The sequence below is a fragment of the Charadrius vociferus genome, unplaced genomic scaffold (assembly GCF_000708025.1).
Source record: "Charadrius vociferus isolate BGI_N301 unplaced genomic scaffold, ASM70802v2 scaffold498, whole genome shotgun sequence".
Taxonomy (NCBI): Eukaryota; Metazoa; Chordata; class Aves; order Charadriiformes; family Charadriidae; genus Charadrius; species Charadrius vociferus.
The window spans coordinates 2,130,609-2,154,719 of NW_009649588.1; the positions used below are offsets into that span (position 1 = coordinate 2,130,609).

Genomic DNA, 24,111 nt, shown 5'->3' on the forward strand with positions numbered 1-24,111 from the left:
AGACCCAGCTGCCATTTCAATTACACGGTGCTCTCTCGGTTAATGCTTCTCCTAACCCCCAGAGCTGGCTTCACCATGTTCTCGCTCCAGCTGAAGCACTTCTGGAAAAAAAAAAGCACGTGCTTTCTAGTTTTGCCAGCTAGGTCGTTTTCTAGTTCTATGTTGGCCCCATATGGGAGGGTAAAACCGTATGTTTCTTTTCCAACACTGCTGATAACAATAAATCCCCTCTTTAAGTGTTGCCATTCTCAACATTTATTATTACCAGAGAGCAATAGCTGTAACCTAATGAGCAGCTATAGCTACTTCTTACAGTTTCCTGTAGACCCACTCAAATCAACGAAGCTTCTCCAATTTACATGGCTGAGAATCAAGCACACTCCTCTCATAAACCAACCACCTCCTGGTAGAGCTGGGCAACCGAAGAGACACTGCTTTCGAATCTTCTACAGCTGTTTTCTGTACGGCCACAAAACTCCAAACATTAACGCCGCTACACAATTTCTATTTATTCCTTTTTTATTATTGTCTTGGGCCTCGGAAAGAGATCTTCTAAAGGCCCCGTTGTGAAGGACGTATCACATGAAGAGTAACGGTTACGCTGCTGTAGTCTATGAGCGCACTGACTTGCCTTTCTTTTCCCTTTTTTATTCTTTTTTTTTTATGTTTTACATTTGCTGAAAAACTGTTTAAGGGAGAAAAACCAAACCCTTCCTCTGCTCCCCCCAAAATCCCAACTGTGGGAATGTTTGCTTTTTTTGGCAGCACTAATATTTATCCCTTACTTAATAGGAATTCTCCCTTGTGTTAAGAATGTTGCTTTTACAGCTCGAAGATCTAAACATGAAGTATTTTATCAGTATTCTGTTCTTCTCCCCTCTGTATGCAACTTTGGAGCAGTTAGGAAAAAGCAAATATTAAAACAAAAATTACTGTCTTTGAGTGTCTGTGAAAATTTATGTACTAAAAAGCAGCTGTAAAATTTTTAATGTTTAAATTAATGTTTTATGTTTACAATAAAAACTCTCCAGCCATGAAGGGCTTTTAAAAGCTACATGCTAAATACAAGCAAAACCAAAGCAAACAATAACACCCCTGTGAAGCCCAGCTTCAACACACGGAATGGCAAATAAGACTTTTGTGTAGACTTCCTAAGTTTTCATGTCTTGCTCTACAAAAAAAACCAACCTAGGAATGTCAAAGCTACAAAAAGAGATGTTTAGAATATGTAAAATATGAAGGCAAAACCCCTGTAATGCCTTAATAATAGGTTTTTCTGCAATTCTGAATGTATTTGTGATGGTCTGGTTTACTCTTTTCTTTGAATTGTGTTATAAATAAAACAGCTTCTCTCCTCCCCCACTTCTGCCAGCTGTAAGCACTCTGTCCTCCAATAAAGGTTGAAACAAATGAATAGGTTTTAAAGAGACCATTATGCACTAGGTAGTGCAGGCTGAGGAGATGAAATGTTGCCAAATCATACTCCTTTTAAAATCAATAGGAATTCTTGTTACTGGATTCAATGGGAGTATAATTAGGTTCTAAACTCACACGCTTTCTTGACAATGTGGGTTTCTTTACCTTTTTCATTCCTGTTTCCCTCTCAGATATGGAGAAGTCTTGTTGTGCCAAAGTGCTCTCACTTTGAGCAGCGTTTTAGCCATTTCTCCCTGAAATACTTGAGGCACAGGCTAGAGAAGGCAAACTCTCAGCACGAGCAACCTCAATTACCTAGACTGCAATTCAGCTGTAAGTGAACACCAACAAGAGCAGAGCCCATTCCCCAGCAGACATTTAAAGCCTGGATATCCTACCTTCCCCCTCCGCCCTCACGCTCCTGGGCACCGCTTTCTTAGTGACCCGGTCAGAGCAATCCCACATACTGAATCATCACCGCTATCTTTTCCTTTTGCCTCTCTGTTTTGTTTTGCAGCTCTCGGCGTAGGGGGACTGACTAAGCCCAAATATATTTAGGTTGAATTAAATATAAATCTGCCCCACAACTTGATATGATTTTCAACCCCCCTGTCAAAGTAATTACAAGAAGACAATATAAATAACTTCCCCTTGAAAGGTCTACGTAAGGCGGACCCGGCACTTACCACATCTGCATGTTGGACTCCAAATCAGCAATTGGGGAGTCTTGAGTCCACCCCCATTAATCTCTCAATGACTTGCGTTTATAAGCGGTGTATTGAACAACAACAAAAATACATAAAGCCACACCATCCCCCCCAAGCCCAAGAATTAAGAGTTACCTCTTTCAATTTTTTTTTCCATGCATAGATGTATGATGGTTCATAAGCCAAATCCTACGCAAATAGTTTTAACTCTTATCCACAGTGCTATCTTCATAAATTAATTTGTCAGCCTTTACTTTGCTCCAAAAGAAGGGATGCAAGAGCACTTTTTTAACTGTTTCTTGGTTAGACGTAGTTAAAGAAATTACTGGGAAGCATTTAAAATGGTGAATATCCTTTTTTCCACTTCTCTAGGAAACAGGAAAAAAAAACCCACAGGAAAAAACAACCAAAACAATATTTTCCTCATTTTATCTCTTATTTGTTTCCAGTAGAAAATATTTCTCGTGTGAACTATATCTCTAAAGTACACATAGTTCAAAAAAATTAAACATGGTCAGAGAGAATAAGCATTAAGGTACAAACTTCAATGTTTATTTGGAGAACTGAATTAAAATTTACTACAGGTGGTAACAGTGGCTTCACCTTCCTATACTTTAAGTCAGTTTTTTCACTAATCACAACCAAAGGTGACCTTAGAAAAGGCCAATCCTGCCTGGTTAGTACCTTGCAAGAATAATTGGCAGAGCAGGAAGCGTGCACATAGCTTTTAGCTTCAACTATTTCCAATTCTTGTCAATGCTGTACAACTCAGGCGTTGAATGATTTTGAGGACAGCACTCTCCATTCCTACCGATCTCCCTGATAACTGTTTTATCAGAACTTTAAAGCACGGAGAACCTTAAGGTTCCTCTCTTCAAAGACAAGGAAAAACTTTAAAACAATGTGTGTGTGTGTCTGTGTGCATATAAAATATATAAATACACATACAGACAGGTAAACATTTGAACAAGTTTCTCCAGAGAACTTCTCAAATTATTACTCTAATGATCTTGAAAGAGACTTTCTGAGGACTCTTTCTAAAAAACTATACAGAAATGCTGCCCAAGTCCATCCCAGTGGCGATGGGTCTGGAGAACATCCAGATCCTAAATCTGGCTTTTCATGAAAAGATCTCATAGCTATTTAGAAAGTGAGGTAGCACTACTGCAGTGAACACATTTAAGAACACATATTTAGATTATTTCCAAGATGCTCTTCACCTATTCAGCATAATGCTCTCCCTCCTCCCACTTTTCACCATTTATATGACTAGATTTTTTGAGACTATTTGTGCTCAGCTCTTCCTTCAGTCTGTCCGTATCCATAATTAATTTGTCCATGATCATGATTAATCATTTTTTTAAACATGATGAATATATGCACTGCTCTTCTGTAGATTAGATATTCCTATTGCAGAATATCTGCTGAAAACAGGTGAGGACTTAAGACATTTTATTAGTTTTATTAGTTCATATTAGGTCTGTGACAAGCCAGTCAACTACATTAAACACCAGGTAAATAACGATTAAGATATCTTGGTTTTAAAGCAAACCAAGGTGGGGGGAGAGGAATAGATTTTATTTAGTCTTCCCCAAATTTGGAAGCCCTCATGCAAGTTTCTTCTCCAGTTTGCAACTTGTAATGAATACAGTTTGACAGAAAGAAGATATACCGACTGACAGCAGCAGGGAACAGAAACACGGTGTGCATTCTCAAACAGCCGCATCACTGGTGATAAAGGAGCAGCAGCCCTTTAGATGCGGCGAATGAGGATACAAAGCCAGGGGTAGTATAAAAATACAAGAAGCAGTGACATTTTAAAAGAAACCATCCCTGTATGGTCTTGTCTGTGGCCATAACTCTAGAAAAGAGCTTCTTTTCTAACGCGCCCTCCAGGATTAAAAAAGCACAGATATCATGCTGTATATTAAAATCAGTGTTTCTTGGCCTTGGATAATTTCAGATCAGGGTCCTCATCTCCTGGACATGATTCAAATAAGCAACTTCTCCATTAGGCTATTTGGCCTGTTCCTGTGTCTGGTAGCTAAGATTTATTACCTCATCATTTTAGTTAAAATTTACAAAATTAGGTTTGGACAGTGGAGGGGAACATCAAAAGCAGTTGCAGCACCACTACAGTACAATGGAGAAGTGAAACAAATTTGAATAGAGTAATTCTTAACTACTATTTATCTGTAGTTTGAAAACAAATAGACACAATTAAACCCCAGGGACAGGAATAAGGCTACCTGCACTTTCTGAATCCTCCGTACAGCAATGATTTTGCAGTACACATGGGATGTTTTTACTTACTAAAGAGGGAATTTGACAAGCGTGCTAGTTAAAAAGGCTGAAAACAACTAAAAATTTCTTTATCAAAATCTCTACTTACAATTATCATTAACAACACAATCTTAATTATATACGGAGCTTTTAACATACAGTGCTTTAAAAAAGAGTTCAATATTGCTATCTCCCATTACGAACAAGGAAAAAGATAGATGTGGAGATGAACTGGTTGCTCAATTCACCGGTACACTGGTAGCAAATCTGGGGAAAAAGTACAATTATCCTCTTTCTTAGTGTTAGGAAGGAAGCTCCGATTAGTCCAACCTACGGACTGTTTGCCTCCCTGCGCCCCCGGTGATGTCCTGTACAGCTCCTAAGAGTCCCCAAGACTAAGGAACACCTACACGGCATTTCATTTTCCTCCCCCTACTTTTTATTCCCAGGACACGCCAAGGAGGAGCCCTTGGCAACGCTACCGTGGTCACTGGTGTTTCTGACAAGTCATAGCAGAGGGTATTTTGAGGCATTTTGGCACGCCTCCTGGAAACAGAAAAAGGAGGCCTTAGTTGAAGCAGTATATAGGAAATGCGAAAGAAAAATCTGTAGAATCGGTTGAATTTTCTTTCGACAGGCACATTTTAAATTATCATTTTTACGGAAGCCAACTAGATACAATCCACACCCCACTGCTGGAGAGAGCTTGCACTTCACTGCTCTCAGTGTACAAAAGATTCGCTGGAGTTCCTTTCTCTGCTTCTATCTAAGGTATTTGAGTTGGCCCTAGGAGGGGGACATTTTGCCCCTGTGTTGTTCGGTGCTCTAATCTGTTATCCTCCAGAACAGGAGGGCACCAGATCCCTGCCAGTTACCCTCCCAAATCTCTAATTAATGTTGACAGTAAAATATGAGCCACAGTATTAACTGCCAGATAAGAGAGAGTACTCCTGAGGCTTGCACATCCCAATCAAGTGGGTTTCATTCAAAAGAGACTCGTTACCAATAATACCAGACAATTGCAACATTTTCTGAAACTAGCACTAAAATAAAGATGACTCACTTATCTTTGTACTGCTATAAATAGTGATTTGTTTCTCTTCCCTCCATTTCATTCCCTCCCACCATCCTTCAATCAGATGGAAAACTTTCTTTATCTGCCATGGGAGGAGGGAGAGGAAAAAACCCAACACCCAAAGCTCAACAACTCTGTATTTAGGCTAAGTCACTCTGCAACATCGCAGCTTATGAGTTCCAAATATAGATGTACCCATCAGCTCCTCCAAGCAGCAGCATGGCCTACACTCCTCCAGCCCCAGAGGCACATCAAAATTGTACTTGCGAGAGAAACCCTGTGGCCAAAAATGCAGCTCGAGCTTGGTTCTTCCCAGACCTTCCAAACAATTGGGTTTATTTCAGTTACCTGCATTGCAGTGCACAGTGTCAGTATATTTACAGTACTATTTACATTAATACCTCATCCAACAATCATCCTGCAAATATAGCAGAATCATTCCAGAGATAACGAGGCAGAACGCTGTTTCGCAGCAATGCAATGTTAAAAACCTTCCTTGGTCTGAGAATGTCTTTGAGACAAAATTCATGGGTTTAGCTTCTAATATCCTGGTAGGACGTGCATCACGATAAAAATAACACAACCGTCTTCCCCAGACTCCCACGTCCAGAGTAACCCAAGTCCCAGTCACACATCATCACAGCCAACCTCAGGTAGGCTCAGAGAAGCAAAATGCCTCCCAGGACACTCTACCCCTACCAAAACTTCCAAGTTTTCACTCCTTCCTCCATAACTTGCCAGTCTCCTCACCCACCGTATGTCTTTTTTATGGCATTACAGATACAATTGCATTTAAATAACGCAAGCGCAGCATCTTCATCTAAATGTTAAGGAAATATTTATCAGCACAAAGGCGGTCTCACCCTGTACAGTGCTTACAATGTTTTTTATCTTCGGGCTACATTAGGATTTGCTGTGAAATGGTATTTGGAATGGCTTGTGAATCACTGCCAAATGTGGTTGCACCAACCATCTTGCAAAGCTTTGCACTGCAGTAATCACAGGGTATTTCTGACACTGGGAGCAATTGGTACAGAAGAGCAGTAAAAAAGAGATCGTCTGTTCTTTTCTCACTTAATCCCTTCAGTTGAAGCACTCTTAAAAATCAGAATAAAATATGAACTAAGATAACAGATGCCCTTAATGAGGCCCTCTGTTACTCTACTAGAGCATCTCTGAAAAAATAAAATATATAGATGCTGTTTCAGCAACTAAGACAATAGAATTACAGAGAGCAGAAAGTTTGTGATTCTTTGGGGCAGAGGGTTATCATCAGACAGGAAGGAATAGCTGGTGTGCTTGGAAGCAACGATACAAATCGCAGAACGCTAAGATATCATCTGTCTCCACTTCTCAGCATACTTCTCTTGATACCAAACCCCACTCCCCTCCTTAAAACGAGAGGTAAATGTATAAATGAATAGCTCTGCAACTGAATAGATTAAAAACATGCAAAGGCAATTTCCACTTTATAAGAAAACCTGCATGTAGAGAGATTTTAATGCAGAAAAGTGCCGCTCCTTGTTTAAGGGAAACATCACCTTCTTTAAATGTATACATGCAGAATACTGGCTACGTTTCATTTAGAAAAGAAAGCTGATAAAAAAGCGCAAAACTGATCTTATACGCTTTTAATTCTACAAACCAAAACAAATAAATAAATCACTCTAAGACTCTAAAAGATATATCCAAATCCTATTAAAGTCATTTTAGACTCAAAAATCTTCATATTTAATAGCATTTTGGCAGCTGTGTATGATCCAGATAACACTTACAGCAACTACCATTTGTGGTACCTGGCTACAAAGTAGCTTTTCCGATTATCATAGTCTAAATGGCATTTGAACACGCTGAATACTATCTGAGCACTGGTAACCTTCATCTCAAATTTTTCATAAGATTATGCATAAATGCAGTGGTGATAAGCACAACTTTGCCAAGTACAAAATCTTTCATTTGTCAGCAAATCTTATTTGGCATTTGCTTATTGCTCTAGGAAAAACATTCAGCAACGAGTAGTCTTAATGTAAGAAATAAAGCTTTATATTCAATATTTCCTAAGAACAGAATATTAAATCTAAAGTCACTTTATGGATCTTTAAAATAGATGTTTATTGTCCTCAAAGGGAATTAATTACTGTAATTGAAGAGGAAACCATTACAAACTGGATTGTAACGCAACGGGTGAAACTTTATACACTAATTCCCGAATTAAAATAAACAATTAAAATGCACAGATTTCTAGTAAAGCATCACATTTTAATACCATTAAACTTCTCTGGGTACCTTTACATGGTCTGATCTCATTCTGATCTGAACCAATCTGAACCAGCCTCAGCCGCCTCTCTTTATCAACGTGTTATTTGTAAATATTGCGTATGTTCGCATATTCCTCTAAAACAAGATATGATAGACTATTCAGAGGCTCAGGAACTGGTTGCTAGGGATTTACAGATAACAATAAAATGCAAAGACTCATTTTAAAATTCAGTACAGAGTGCAATGATTTTTAGCTCAAAATTGCCATCAACAATTATCACTTATTTAAATAAAACAAAAGAGGAGAGTCTCTAAAGAATTGTATGCATGTCACTCCTACCTTGACAAAAGAAACGTATTTTTAATCTTCTTACATCACAAATCACAGGAGGTCTCTAGTCACTTCAGTGTAGTAGGAGAGAAAAAGGGGAAGTTATACATTTTCAGGCACTAACAATTTAAAATTAAGACAAGAACAAATATTGTTAGTAAAAGCAGAAGACAGTGGGGAAAGCAACTCAGCTTGTGGAATAACAATATTGTTAAATAGAAATGGTTGTTTTCTGAACACAGTCATTTTATAAATTGTACAGTAAAGCTTTTATATGTAAATTACCCAAACTCAGAAACCTTTCACTTCAAATTGAATTGAGAAAAGCTTGAAGTAGAATACTTTAGTGAAAACGTGCTTAAAATGAACAAAATCAACAGCAACTGAGGCGCACACACACTGTTTCACTGGAAAAAAAATCCCTGTAAATACATACTTGATTGATGTACTGCTATCAAAAAGGGATAAAAAATTGGCTTCAATCTATTTAGATAGCCTCTTAATATATGCATTTATTTTTTTCTTTTTCATAGGCACTGATTATAATTTTTAAACTCTGTGTATCACCAACAAATATATAACTATGTTGTATGAAAGATTAAAACTACTACAATAGAAGTACACTATACAGATAATCACATTATCAAATTTAAAAGCTCCCTTTGCTAACATACTACAACAATGCATTTTCCCCTCAGCTTTTGAACTTAAATTCATACGACTCCATCACTGTGTTTTTAACTTACCAACATCCCTTAAAATAATCCAATCATATATGATGGTCAAACTTGAACAACCGTTCTGTACCAAACCATCACGCTGGATACTCCATGAAGGGACTCTAGGCTGGAAACTGTGCTTACAAAGCTCACATGGATTTTAAAGAAGTTATATATGCAACAATCGCAGCATCTGCTGTTTTCATCAGCCTTACAAATGTATTTCTCTTCAGGTTTTCTAGCGAGCCTGGCACCTCTAATGATGAACTGACTGGAAATGACAATTGACCCAGAGCATGTTATTGGAACGCCGGCCCCGGATTTTTATTTTTGGTAGGAATTCCTGGCAATTTAACAACTTTGACAAAACTAGCTGTAATCCGTATGTTTCTCTTCGATTCCCTGTGACTACGTTTGACTCGACTGCTGTCTCAGGGCCCTGCACAAACAAAAGTGTCTTGTGGTACGCTTACTGACTCTGGGGCTGACTACGTGAGGTGGCGCATTGAGGTACCCAACTACGGGTAGACAAAAGAAGAGCTAATCATAGGGCAAATGTGCAGGAAAAGAAAGGCTAACCTCAAGAAGAGGATACAGCCCTTATATAGAATAATCTCTTTGTAAGGCCGAGCCCTTAGTAAAATTATTTTGAATTTGCCTAGTCATTGTATGCTTCCTCCTGGCTGAATATGGAAATCTGATTTTATTTCATGCTTTCAGGTCAACTCTACTTTTGGATTTGAATGTGGCTACCAACTACTTGAGTAAGAGCCAGGGAGACATTTGTCCTCAGGAAAAACTTGGTCCTTAACTTATCAGTTTGTGAGGACAGCAGGCAAATTTAAGTAATAACCAATAAAATTATGGACTTTTAAAGTTAAATAGTCATCTCCCTCACATCAACTAATTATAAGGCTTGCAAAACCAATTCTAACTAAAAAGATGAACAAATCGAACATTAAAAATAAACCTGGGGCCAAGTAAACTGTAAGTGCAATGCATAATTCCCTTAGTTTAAGATCTGAGAAGCTTTGAGCTGGTTAGTCTGCTCATATAAGTCCACGTCTGTGAGAACATAAAGAAGAATACCAGTGACACTCCTTATTTATCTCTCTCAAAGTGTACTCATAACACGCAAATGAATATGGCATCCTGAACAGCATCTGCATAACGACATAATTGTTTACAAATCGGAAACATGAGTACCAAAGCCAATAATATCCAGGGTATTCATACAAAAGACAAAATAAATTGAATAGTTCAAATTTTTTGCTACAAATATATGTAGAGACAAAATAAAAGCTGTATTTCAAATCACCATCCTTAAAGTGAAAAATGTTTGCAGCCTAGCAGTTTTATACTGATGTGCCTTCACAAGAAAAAGTATCATTATATTAACATTTATAATCTCCTTGCCATTAAAGCACCTGCAGTGAAAGTGTAGCTAAAATGTATAGTATTTTTATATTATATAGACATAAGGCAACTTCCTGTGACTGAAGAATAAAGAGTGTAGTTCACTCTTTCATGTTACGCAGCATGTATGCTCAAACGTATGACGTGACTATTTTCCTAGGCATTAGCTGAGGATATAATACAGAAGATAGTGAGATACTTAATTTCCACAGATGACATGTTGTACCCAAAAGACTGAAACAATGAAATAATAGGCAAATGCTGAAAATGGGTTACATCTGAATATTTTTTTTAAAAAATGCTCCTATTAACTGAGCTGGGAGTCTGGTTCCACCTGTGCCAGCTCTCTGTAAGCACTGGCACCCGTGGCACGCTGATGGGTTACACTTTAACATTACTCTATGAAGTTCTTTTTAACTTTAAAGGGACTTACTGAATGTTGCCCAAGACATTTATTAAAAAGATAACTCAACATTTAAAACAGGTGTTTGTTTTAAAATTTCATCACCCTTTTTTTAACTTCCATTTCTTGTGACCAAGATGGGTATGGCGGACCGAGTGCCATCATACGATTCTTGAGTGTGTTGGTTCACGCAGCAACTGGGTACAGCCCCATCCAGCCTTCTCTCCAGAATTTCCCAACCAGCTGAGGGAAAACGATACCCAGTTCCTCCTTTCAGCCCATGCGAACCGGCTTTAAAGGCCTCACCATCTTCCAGGCTCACGTGGTGTAGCCATCGCTTTGGACTATATTAAATTTCAGCCTTTGCCCTTGTACCACTGAGCATAAATTTTTGGAAAGAAATGTTATGTGAAATAATTCATTTGAGCTCTGCTTGGCTTCCTTGTGTTTAGCCCAATCGGCTTTACTGGAAAAGTAGAACCCCATATTTTATTTCTTTTATGCTTACTCCCCAAATTCCACAGGCATCTTTAAAACTTCCAATGCTTAATTCAGAGTTCATATGATGACTGAAAGTCTTTCAGATTCCGTATTACCCCAAATAATGAGGAAAGTTTAGTGGTCAAGGTGCCAGATCTACTCACCTGCATTTGCAAAAAAGATTGATGATAATGAAAAGCCCAAACCAAAAAACAACCTGGTAATGTTTCCTCAGTTATCAAAGAAAGTGACTCACCTGGGGTGAGTGAGCAGAATTTTGAAAGATGGTATTATTAGAAGCCAGAAACTAAAATGTTTTTATACCCTTTGCTAACTGATATTTCAAGTATTAATGCTGAACTCCATCTAACTTATCGGAACGCTTTTGCACTGTCTCTTCCTCTCTATTGCTAAATGTGTGTACAAGACCATGAAGGAGAGTTAGGTATATTGCAAAGGTTATATTTTAAGATGATAGAGGATGGATGCTTTTGACTTTTTAAATCTTTCTCACTCTACTTCCGAAAAGGAATCAGAAATCTGTGTGGTTTTACTGCACTGTATCTTTTGGTGAAAGCAGATGAATATTTTTAGCACGAAAAACGACTTACGAATTTTTGAACATTTATTAAAAGCAATACTGCATAACATTTCAGGAAATATAACCCACCAGAAATCTTTTCATGTTTAGATCTAAAAAAATTAATATTTTTCTCCCATGCATAAAGTGATATATCTAATGACAGGAGACCTAAATGCTAAAAGGACTTTGAATATTTTCAATCATTCTTCTATATGCCCGTCTGTCTTTCAGTTCTTTTCGTGGTAAACATGCAGTTCAACTTGCTAATAAAACAACTTTGAGTTAACATTTAGCTTGATTTTTGAAGATAACATTGTCAAAATCTTCCTACCAGCATGGCTATAATTGACTCCTCCGAAGGCACATGCAGCGGGACCGTGGCTGCCTGGCAATTTTTAGGGAAAGTATGAAGAAAGTATCTTTTTTGCTCAATGTGGTCAGTCATAGCCATTTACAAACAGGAATCTGTTGTAAATCGCTGTTATCTTTTCCTGCTAAAAAGGCAAAACCCTCTAGACAAAAGTGACTTCACCTGAGAGAGGAAGACCATTGCAATTCACAGGTTCCCAGTTCCCTTAAAGCCCCTCCACCACCAGTTGCCTTTTTCTTTAGTGCCAGTTAGCACCACGGAGGCAGAAACGTACCTGGATTCTTCAATTCCTCTTACCTGATTCCTGCATTTATTTATTTTATTGCCTAAAAGAAGTAGCATTCTGGTTTACCTTCATTCTACATGTCTTTCTCAGGCTTGCTCTGGGATAGCTTTTTGCAATTGCATAAGTGTCCAGAACACAGCTATTGCAGATAATTAAGATATTTGTTGTGACAGCCAGGAGGAACAAGGCAAAATTAAGCTAGGATGATAATCAAAAAAGTCAGGAATCAGAAAAAATTGCAACTAGTGTTTAAGAATTGTACCTAGTCCAGGACTAAAGTGACACTGCCTAATGTAACTTCTCTTTTCTCTCATCCTCACACTAACTTGCCACATCTTACCTATAGTTTTTGCTCCAGGTCTTATATTTCCTGCTAGTACTGAAGAATTTAGAAGCCTAAATCATGAAGCAGGGCCCCAGGGTGCTACCAGCTCAACAAACAGTGACAAAAAATGGTGAGTGCTGCAGAACATCCCCAAATGCAGCTGTTACCAGTGTGGTTTCTGTTCTTCCTATGATCTGAATATACACAGATTTAAAAAAAAAAAAAAGTGTTTATAAGAGTTACAGTATCTCTGTGCCTTTTTGCATCAAAAACAGATTAGATAATAAATACAGAGAGGTGTGTAACATGTAAAAACATGTTAATTCAGTCTCTGTATATCAATGATACCTCTGATAACATAAGAAAACAAAAATATTTTGAATGCCTAAGCATAAACAAAAGTCTGAGTTTTTTCCTGAAAATAACCTAAACAAAAACGTCATAGAAAATGTGACCAGATCCATGAGCAGCAGCACTGCAGTCATTTCACTACGCAGATTAAAAGCCCCCAAAAAGGGGCAACACCGCCTTTCACCTGTGCCACGGCCACGGAGGCATTTAGCCCAGGGAGGCTCAGCGCCCACCAGTCCGCACATAAAAGTGAGGAGCGAGTTGTTGTAATGAAGAGCAGAGGTATACAGCCTTTATCAGATGAGAGGGGATTTGTCAGAGATTAATAGAATTCCATTGTAATATCCATATCTCACAAAGGCATACTCTGACAGGGTCCAATTACTTTCAACAAGCTGGGCCTGCTACATGGGCCCTCTGAACCGGAATGGCCCTCCAATCTGTATGCTTTCGTTCAGACAGATAACACCAACGTGTTTCTCTCTGTGATCACTGCCTAACTTAAATGAGTTAATCTCGTTTTCCAGATGAATTGTTATTTTGTCTCCCGCAGGCTGTGATTACCGGATAAAAGTATTGTGTTAACAGGAGGGCCAGGGTCTTTTCAGCAGCGGATTCCACATTCAGATAACCAGCCAGAGAGGGCTTTTTCTTGCTCGCTTGCTTGCTTGCTTTTTTTTTTTTTGCCTTTTTTTTTTTTCCTAATGTGAAGTAAGAGAGTGGCACTAACAGGAGAAAACTGTGAAATGACACAGAGATAAACCTTCCCAAATAATTACGTAACTCCGTAAGAGGGCAAAGGGGCCGTTTATCTTCATATTTCAAAAGAGCATCCCGGTGAACCAATCACATTTACAGCCTACCTCTACATATTTTAAGATGTTATTTGCCTTTCAGTTCATGCCTGCCCTTTCTTTCTCTAATGGCCTTTGTTTCTTAAGCCATTATAATGTGTTTGAGAAGTTCACAAGGGAGGCTATCAGAATATAAATATTTGGAAGCACTGAAATATATCTGGGCAGTATCAGAAAACAGGAAGATGCAAACAAGCCCGTGATTTCACAAACAGTTCTCTTAAACTGATGAAGCAAGAGCCATATGGTGAGAGTTACAGTCTACAGCACATTTTTCTGAGATAATGTATTTTCTCAATGACAGCAGTGTGATTCTTCATTTCCTTTTCTCGATAAAATGTTAAAAAGCAAAAGGCCCACTCTAAAGTTAATTCTTAAAAACCACACCTTCAGGGGGTTAAGGCAGGAGAAGCACAGACGCGAATAGCCAGTCGTGCCTTGACCCCCAGGAAAATGCCTTCAGGATCAAGAACGACTTGAACGTAGACCCCATCCAGGCAAAGTCAAACCCACAGACAGTAACAGAACCGCACCGACTTACGTCAAGTCTGTTTCACCCATTTCCATCCGTATAGAAAAACCATGAGACTATTATGTTATTTTAGTATCTAGTACGAAAGGTAAATAAAATTTGATCTCTGAATGCAGTAGATTTCTCCAGTGGCTCTCCCAGCGTGTAGACCCAAGTTACTCCTGAGGTGGGTTATGTCAACATTTCGGAAACAGGATGCAGCATCCGATCGCTGGCAGTGTATCAAAGGCTGCCCACGAAATGCAGTCGATAAGCTTCTGAAAGCTTCCTGACAGAAAGCCACAACTTTTGGCTACAAAAAGGCAATGCCTTCAACAAAATATGAATGAATGTGGGTGCACGATGTGCTGTATGCCACCCCGCGGGACAGGCCCGTGGCAGAGCAGACCCTGCAATCCTGGGCCCCAGCTCCGCCGAAGCACGTGGCAGCTCCTGTGCCCACAGTTCCTTCCGCAGGAAAGGAGAGGCTGTGACTGAAAGGAAAAGGGAATCTGAGGAATATCAGTCCCTACACAAATATTTGGGCTCCGTCTTTCTTAGGCAAAGAATAACTGACATCAGCAGATATGAAAATCATTCATAGGTAGCCAGGTAAACTAATGAAAAGATAACACGTTTTGGAGTTTCTATATTACAGAGGCTAAATATTTCTGTATCTCATAATGAAGTGAAAAGTCTGTGCAGCTGGAACTACCGTCATCATATCACGAACTTCCATTTCGATCAAGTTGGCAGTACTCGCATTTCCGGCCAGAGGCAGTAAGTTCAACCTCTATACTGGGAACTAAGTTCATAATCTGTCATGTAAAGATCCCTGGTATTTCTCAAAATGGGTAGAAGATAACCTAATGGTTCACATTCTCTTATGAAAAACAAGCTTTAGGATTATGCATTACATACAACAGAATGCAAAACGTCTACACAGCATAAGCAGACAGTCAATCAAGTACTTAGGGTGCAAACCCAATGTTGCAGTAAAAACATGCCTTTGCTCAAGAAGGTGAAGAGAAAAGATCGTTTTCACACAGTAGGAGTCTCCCTGAGGTATATAAGGAATCGTATTGTTTGCCGGGCTACAAAAAGACATATTCCAGTCGTCTTCTCCAGCCAGCACCGCATTTCATTCTGCTTAGGGGGAGACGAGTGATGCAGCTAGGAGAGTGTGAAGTGCTCCTATGCATCATCATAAACAAGATAAGCAGAATTATTTTCTGAATTACAAACATCTACACCTACAACAAATCACCGCGAGGAGCAGGGGACGCTGTGGGTGCAGGATGGGCACAAAGACACGGGCTTTCAGCGGCTCTCATCACCGCCACTGGTGCTGGAGGAGCCGGAAGCCGGCGTGACTTTGCCTCGCCTTTGTCTGAAGAAAGAAAGATCGGTATTTTTCTGTCCTTTTTTGCACGTGTTTTGATTGCACTGCTTCTCTCCACTTAGTCTAGGAAAGGGTAGGCCTCAGTAGAGATCTTGGAGGCCACAGGCTCCCTGAGGTATATCCTCAGTAGAAGGTGGGTTTTTTTCTCTTTTTCTTGCTTAATTAACAGATCAGATGGGGGAATAATTATGAATAAACATCAGGTAGTGTCATTTAGAGACTGGTCACTTTGACTAACCCGTGATGAGTCTATACACAGTCACACAAGGGATTAAGCTCCCAGCACAGCTGTAACCAGGACTGCTCACATCCTGGCTCCCTTTTTTGTGCGGGGGACAGCCCTGACATTCTGCTTGTTATACGGAAATTCAGAGTTACCAGTCAATAGTCCTATTTCAGATCTCAATGGAAGCGAACGCCGGTCCTCCTCACAATAACAGTCGTTTCCCAGACAAAGCCACCACTGGTATAGCAGAAATGATGCTAGTAAGAAGTGATGTGAATTGGTAACAAAGCAGCTTGATCAGCGTGATGGAGACAGACAGTCACAGACACAAATTCAATCTCAGACGCAAGTTTATTTCTCATTCATTTTTCTGTACACCGGTGCTACAAAACACTTTGCAAAAGTTGCATTGAAGGCAGCAGCTGGAAGTTATATTGTTTCAAGAGCTGCAAATATTTCTCTGTGGAGAAATTTTAAACCCATAAACTTGTCCTTGTCTTCCTTTTTTAAAATAGTGCATCAGCATGCATGCAGAGCAGATCTATGAATTTCTTTTTTTTTTATTTATTTTTTAAATTGCCAGTCTTTTTTATTCAGTGGTCTTATAAACATAAAACTGATAAAACGGACAGCTTTCTTTCTAAGCTAGCTCACATCTCTCCTTTTTTGAAAGCTTCCTCAACATGCAAGCACTCCATAAAAAAGTAACTGGTGCATGCAGAAGCAATGCAGTTCACAAATGAAGCAGTATAATGTCAATGGTTTGAAATTGTTCAGTCTCAGTTGTTTTCCAAGTCAATGCACTGGCAGTCTTGCCTGAATGCAACTAGTCAATAGAGGGAAAATAAATAGAGCATTTCCAGAATTCACCCATCAGCACTGAAAAGTGTCTGCTTACTATTACACAGTTTTAACATGTCATAATCGTTTTTCACAGTATAGAAACCCTCCTTATACCTAGGACAAAGAATGAATGACTATTTTAGCACCCTCTACATATCTTCTAATAGAAATTCCAAGCAAACTGTATTGATTATAGTATTGTAAGTGGTATGTGTTATTAAAGTAGAATGGGAATCCTTTAGCCTATTTTTAATGCTGCATTATGAACAAAAATTTATAATTTGGATATGTAAAAGCAGAGACTTCTGTATTTGGACTTCTAAACAGACTCATTTAACATTTCTGTAAGTATCTGTACATTGGAAGAGCTCCCTGTAATTTCAGGTAGAGTCGAACACCACAATTTACGCGCAGTGTTATTCCCATGAAGAATCCTATTGCCTATTAAGTTGGACAGGTTTTGCTCGCATAGCTAAAAGCTGTAGTGCCACAGTTAGATGACTCTGAACACCCACATATTAAGCAGCAGAGAGATCCAACCGTCTCCTATCTTTCTATCTTTTATTTCTCCCATGGCCGTACAAGTGCTATGTCAAATAGCACCGCTAGGCTGAATGCTACACAAAGAAAGAAAGGAAGCAGACAGGACAGCCACACTGCTACACTTTCCTTTTGAAAGAAAAGGTTACGCCTGCCTCTCCAAGCATCTAGATGCTAAATTGCATCTAAGGTGTTATGCTTACTTAGATAAGGTCCTTGCAATGCTACATAATTACAGAAAGGATCTGCCATATTCCGAAAAATAAGGAGAAGTATGTCTTTTCCAATCCCCTGCCTTGTTATCTGTCACCTGGATGAAAATCACGTGAAAAAAAATAAAGAGGGGAAAAAAATTCCCCTTCAGACCCAAGAACACACTAACGCCCATGGATATAAATGTTACAATAAAAGAGCAGGACGAGTACTAGCAGTGCTTTTATAGCTTAACAGTATTTTGACAACAAATGTTCATATTTCATTTGAAATTTATGAAACCTTTGTGCCTGTAATCCCATGAGCAGCTACATGGTAAATGAAAGTAGCAGGCAGTCTAGATTAATAATATTTTGCTTCATACTGGAAGAGCATTCTAGGGAAAAGAAATCTTGCTTTATCTGCTCTCCCACTTTTTTTTTTTTTTACAGTCTCTGTATTGGAACAGATTCAGAGCTCTAAAACCTGCTTGCAAATATTCACAGATGTCTTATTAATTTATGAGAAACTGAAGGCCCCATCAGAAGGTATAAGCAAGCAATTTAGGAATAACAAGTAGCGGGGTATGATACATGGCAAAACACCACAGCTCCTGGTGTTAGAGAGCTACCAGTGGTTTAAATCAAGTTCAAGGGGAATACCTGGAGTAAGCTCCTCTACTTCGTATTCTAATAAAAAATTGGTATGAAAAAAATGGTTGCCCTATGAATCATAACCTTCACTTTCACATTTTCACAGTTTAGACATACATGTACGCTAAAAGCTCAAGTGTGGCTTCTTGTGCTTAAATGTCTAAGTGTATAAGTGTCTTTTTCAACAGCTCTATTTATCTTCAAGCATACCCAACGCAAAGTGTTGGGGTTTTTTACTTTTTTTAAAGTAGTCCCTTAATGCAAGCTATCATGGCAAATATGATATGGGCCAATTATGTGCCTAAAAAGTGGATACTTATTTTTATTAAAATTTGTATACCTTTTTTGAACTCTCTTGTGGGCTTATCTCACATGTATAAGGCATATGAGGTTGGTCAGACCACACTCTGATTCCTTGCTTTCTTCCAAAGCACAAGTCCCATGAAATGTAAGACAGAGAAAAAAAGGTAACTGATTTCAAACAGCAATTGGGGATACATTTTTTTTCACATAGTTATCAAAAACAGTCCTTTTGTCCCCTTTTCATGAAAAATACAGCTTTTGTTCAGCTATTCTTAATTCAAAGTATTTCTGTGGCTTTTCACTTTCTGAAGTCAAAACTTAACACTTCAGCCTTTGAAAAACAGTACCTCTGAAAAACAAATACTGAATTTGCCATTAAGTAAGACACACAAAAATTCACAGGTACTTGATCTGTAAGATACTGCAGTAAAGCAAGTACTTGCTAAAGAAACAAGCGTTTAGGTCAAAAACATTGTTCATGAGTGGGAGAAAGGCTGGGGAAATGTTGGATGAAGCAGACACAGCTGGGGAGAAGTGAATGACAGAATGGAGAAAGAGTAATATAATAGCAAAGTTAAAAACAGAGTCCAGGCAAACTGGTTTACTCACACAGTAAAAACTGTAAAGCTGTCGGAAAACCACACAGAAGACACACAAAGGTAAAGGGAAGTACCTGAGAACAATGTTACTACGGATGCTGTGTCACTAAAAGACTAATATTTCCAAACCACTAGAAAATGAAATTACAAAGGAACTCAAATATCCTATTAGGGTCGCAAATATTTGAAAATGATAAAAAAATATCCCTTGTTATCTGTGACACACAAACAAATAATTTCTTTGGTTCCAGAAAGACCTCCTCAACCTCAAGGCCCAAGACTTGCCATCTGGAGCAAACCACTGGTCAACATTTTGGCAGTGATCAAAGGAACCTATAAGAAGTGTTTATGGAATACATTGCTAAAAGAGAGGCTTCTCTTTAATTCAGAGCTGAGTTATAGTTTGAAATATGCAAGAGTGCTTTAAAACCTCTTTTTTTTCTTTCTTTCTTTATTTAAGAATCATCTTAAATGGTCATCATCATTTTTTGAGTCATCTTCCGTGGCTACTTTTGGCATACAGCTCCATGGACACATTGGCTGCTAAGTCAAAAATCACCTCCTTTATATACCTTCCTTCCTAGAATATCTTCCTTCCTGAGAAAAGGTGAGTACAATAGGAAAAAAAATGCTCTCAAACTACACAAAGAAATGGTGATGTATTCCTCTCTTATTTTCAATTACTGACTCATCAACTATTAGATTTTTTTTTCCTTTCCTTTCGGGATGTAAAGAATACCGGGTTCAATATGACACACCGGAGAACACACACCTAAGGCTTTAAAATATTTAACTTTTATAATAGCGCATGTTTTCTCTTTTATTATGGAAATGCAGACTGCAGTTAAGTTTAATAGATTTCTTTTTCATTTAAATCAAGACTACAACCTCTTTGTTGCAAATAGTGTTTTCTTCCCAAAATAATGCACGCTCAGCGTATTCACGTGGGTATCCAGTAACACCAGCTTCTGCTACTGGGAAGAGGAAGATCAGATCACCAGAAAGGAGACTACAACCATCAACTCCTATTGCATCTGCGCGTCTCAAAGCTAAATTTGCAACCTTCTGCTAATTTAGAATGCCTGTTTCTGTCAGCTGCTTAATCCAAACCTGAAAGGCATTTGTTGAACCCCTTGGGACACTGTAGTTTCTGGGGAAACAAGCCCTGCTCGGTGCAGACCTCCAGCCACGGGGAGAGCCTGCACGGGAGGCCATCACACCGAGGTCTGCCTTTCAGAGAGCATTGTCTTTTTAGGAAAGATGATTTAGTGGATCATTGGAAACAAAGAAAAAAAAACCCACCAATCTTACAGTCCTGCATTATCACTAATATACTGCAATTAGTATTTACCAGCAAAACCAGAATACGAGAGTTACATTATTTGAGTTCTTTCCTCAAAAATACACTTTGGATTGTCAAATATATTAGCAACCAAAGGCAGCCTTCCATCAGCATCTGTGCTGAGTGGATTCAGTAAGTCTAACCAATTTACTATAAAACTTTTATAGAAGCATTATATACTTGCATCAGGTTCACAGTTTTATTAATTTACACAGATTTTATGGTTTCCTGAAGTTCTTACGTCTGAAAGAATGAACTGATACTCGAAGAAAGCTGAGTCTAGTGAGAAAATGATCTGCTTAAATACCATTCAGTCTCATAAAAGAGTAACTATACAGTAGTTATACCACCATCTACATTTCCATATTTATAAAAACTGATATAGGTATAATCGGCTAATAACTTCTCCTGCTTCTAATGCACAATAAAATAAGTTTTACTGATCAGCTTTGTGGTTTAACTGCTAATTTGGAGGGGAAGGGGGGGTCTGGAAGGAGAGCAGGGCGAAGGGAGGTTCAGGAGATTTTTATTGCTTTCTAAAGAGAAAGGTCCAGGAAGTAATTGTTCCTCTGAGTTCACTTTCAGGATGCTCCAAAGGAATAAATTAAAGGCATGAGCTTTCTTCTTTTCCAAAACAGGATCAAAACATTAACATATTTTAACATTAATATATTTTATGAAGTGAGATCCAATCAGAAAACACTGGCTTTGTTTCCCTGCCCCGCACTGGTAGCCAGCTAAGTCCAAGAACAAGCTTTAAACTTCTATATCAAGGTTTGGTCTGAAAATCAGGTATTACTTCATGAAGTATACACTGTACCATATTATATTGCTTACGATACCAGAAACTATACAGTTCTTGAGTAGCTATGCACCTACCCAAAGCTTAAAACCAAACTCCATTATTTGTACTTACGCAGTAATTCCATGACAGAACACCTCCTGGAACTATTACCCTACAAATAAGCATAGCTGACGCAACAGTGTATAATAGTAATAGCTAAGAACAGAATAAGACACGAGAAAAAACTTGCTTGAAGTAGAGTGGTGCAGCGAATGGGTCTGCTGAGTAAGAGGTCACCGCCTCCCCCTCCGAGACCCGAGGAGTACGGAGCACATCATTCAGAGTCTGAGCAATGTCACAAAATGAACGCGTGGACACATTCTGCACCATGTGGACAAGCCTTGCCAAACACATTATTTAGAGAGTTTGTGTGTAGTATATACAGAGTATACAGAAACCTATATATACAACTGTACATATATAGTATGTAGAAGTATATATATAGTATATAGAAGTGTATATATCCATGCTATATACACTATTTCTATGTATATAGAGAAGTGTGTATATATCCAGAAGAGTGTGTGTGTATATAGATACACCAAGAAGTGTGTATGTGTGTGTATACATACACACACACATTTCTGGAGAAAGGAATGGCAGAAGCAATTTTTCAGCAGAATCGATGCGAACTGGAAGCAAGTCCCTGGGCTACGACTGAGCCCTCAGCCCCCCTCGGTGCCTCCTGCCGCGGGGCAGCACTGCACCCTCCCACCAAGAGCAGTTTGTTACTCGCACCGAGCACGGGGCAAAACACACCTTGAAGACACATGGACTCTCCTCTATAGGTTTAGTTTCATGTTTGCTTAGACTTAAAGTCTTTCGAGCTAAGTAAATGGATTGAAGCCAGAAAGTTTGCTAGTTTGTGTATTTTCAATTAAACAAAAAACCCTGTAAAGAAACTGGCAATGGCGGAGACTGACTGTGCTTAACGTGGGCCTGCTCCTTTTCCAGCTGCTTAAAATTGGTATTACCCCAAGAAACAAACAAAAACTTTTAGCAAGTAAACAGTGTTCAGTGGCTCTTAGGGCAGTTCCACAAAAGCAACTCCGAGAAAAAAACTGTCATGATTTTGAAGAATCTTTGTTCCAGATGCTATTTTTATCATTTTCGCACCACCATGTTTTTACTAGTGCTTAGATACACACAACCTCAAAAATAAAGCTACATTAAGTTACAAAGCCAAGTCCCAGGAATTTAGTTAGGTTAATTTTCCCCATATTTTCTCCCCATTCAAATTAGCTGAATCAAACTCAGCTAATTTAATATCACAGCAGTATCTTCAAAGTTGTGTCTCCTAAATAAGATAATATCCAGTCCATACTGTATCTGCAAGCAGTAAGAGATCTGTAAAGTATACTTTAAGGAGAGAAGGGCATGAGAAGATCTGATAAAACTCAGGATACCTGATCTCAAATATATAGAACAAAAGGAGAGTCTTCTTCAAGGTATGACACAGACAAGAGCGAACAAGCAAAGGAAGTCAATAAGAAGTTTTACAGTAATATCAAATAGATCCTTATTTCTGTAATGCATATGACTTCACTTGCGTGAATCCTCTGTGTATTTTAAGACCACAGTTTTTAAAGGGTTCAGCTGGATATTCCCTCTACACTTCACCCCAGGGCTCTGAGCCATAGCTGACCTGGGATTGTATTACAGGCTTTTCTTTTTTTAAACAAAAATTCTGCTCTCACTTAAGAATTACATTTATAAAAAACAAGGAAGAGAGCCTTAAATATCATATTTAGTATACTATACCATAAATCAAGACATAGTACTCTCATAGAGTTCTAAATCACTTTCCTCTGCCACCCACAAAGATCACGTAAACCAGGAGTGTCGATCCATAGATAACAGTTACCCATCCAGAAGGTATTTATTTGATTCTCTCCCATCACCAAACCTCATAAAGGTCAAATATAAACTTCCTAATAAAATGTAGAAACAAAAATACAACTACAGTTAGAGCAGCCCCAAACCATAAAAGCGTACCTGCCTCTGAATAGCTGTTCATTTAATTCCAACTGCAGCAATTGTTCCTAACACCTCAACTGAACAAGTGCTTTCACATATTTAAGAGTTGAAGGCTACAATAGCTCAGATTTCCAATCTGATCTCTCTTTTGCAATTTCTGAGCACGGCAACAAAAGAGAAACCCAGATGAAATGCAGATTTTTTTTTTTAATTTAAAAATTCTAATAAACTTTATAAATACATCTATTTCAGCTGTTCAGACGAAAGACTATTTGCATCTCCTCAGTCAAGTACTGACAATGTTGAACAGAAACACAATTTCTGTGCAAATCTCAGAATGTGGTAGCTATACAGTCATCCCAACCACTACCTTTTAGTTGTCTTTACGCATTCGTTCACTTCTACAACACACGCGAGGAAGGAACAGAGTCTCCTTTTTTGTGTGTGTGCCTTCCCGCAGGGAAGATGGAAATTGGTCTGGCTACGGAGAGCAGTTTAGTACCAGTGGTAGTTTGGCCTTCCTCTGTCAGGGTCTTTCCAAACCATACTGACAGAAGTAAAAAGAAAGCTGTGCTGAATTTTTTTCGGCAGAAGTAAAGGAGAGGATTACAAATTGCTCTGAAGGCTCTCTTGACTTTAAAATGATATCAGATTTTGCTCTCTTCCATCTGAGAACTGCCTTCTCTGCTAATTGGTGATTTGTCCTGATGTTTCATGTTTCCTCAGCTACTGTCCTCTGCTACTCATACTATTTCAGATCCCTCATACTCCACCATTTTCCGTTCTTTCTACCCATCCCAGTCTCCCTATCAATTTCTTCA

At 38.7% G+C, this 24,111-nt stretch overlaps 1 protein-coding gene across 1 annotated transcript in view; it reads right to left on the reverse strand.

Annotated features, from left to right (window-relative positions):
• The window catches only part of WWOX (WW domain containing oxidoreductase), a 527,431-nt gene that overhangs the window by 239,280 nt on the left and 264,040 nt on the right, over positions 1-24,111 (reverse strand). The window lies entirely within an intron of this gene.